A 611-nucleotide genomic window follows, 5' to 3' on the forward strand; every position below is an offset into this window, starting at 1 on the left:
ATAGCTAATAATTTTTAATTAAGTTATTATAGTATAAAAATTTGCTAGTCCTTAATTTTATCGATAGATACAAAAACATCACAATAAATATAAGAAATAAAAATCAAGAACTAATACTTTTCAATTAATAATTAATTAATGTTAGTTTTTAATTTTTCTTATTGATTCACTATTTTATTGGCTAATTATTAATTAAAAATAGAATTAATTTCCCAACAAAATGAAAGAAAATACTTTACTACTATCTAATATATTGCTAATATTATTCATTTATTTTTTTAATCTATTATTTTAGTGTTTTATAATTTTTTCTACAATATATATTGGAACATCTTAAAAGTAAATTGTTTTATTTTCTCTTACAAAACTGCTCAATGGACGAAGATACTTGACTGAGAATGACATATGTTTGAATTTGAACTTGATTAACAAACCAAATAATTTAGAAAAGCTTTTTCACTCATTTATATCAAGTACACTACCAAAGTGTTATCAATACAAGATAGAGCCGTGTTGGCGCCAACTAGGAGTGGCAGTGAGGCAGGTAGGAGCGGGTTTTTGCCATATTCGACCCCATTCCGTCGTCCTTTTACTCAGGTACTATCCGTCCC

This window comes from Arachis ipaensis, chromosome B01 (genome assembly GCF_000816755.2).
Source record: "Arachis ipaensis cultivar K30076 chromosome B01, Araip1.1, whole genome shotgun sequence".
NCBI lineage: Eukaryota > Viridiplantae > Streptophyta > Magnoliopsida > Fabales > Fabaceae > Arachis > Arachis ipaensis.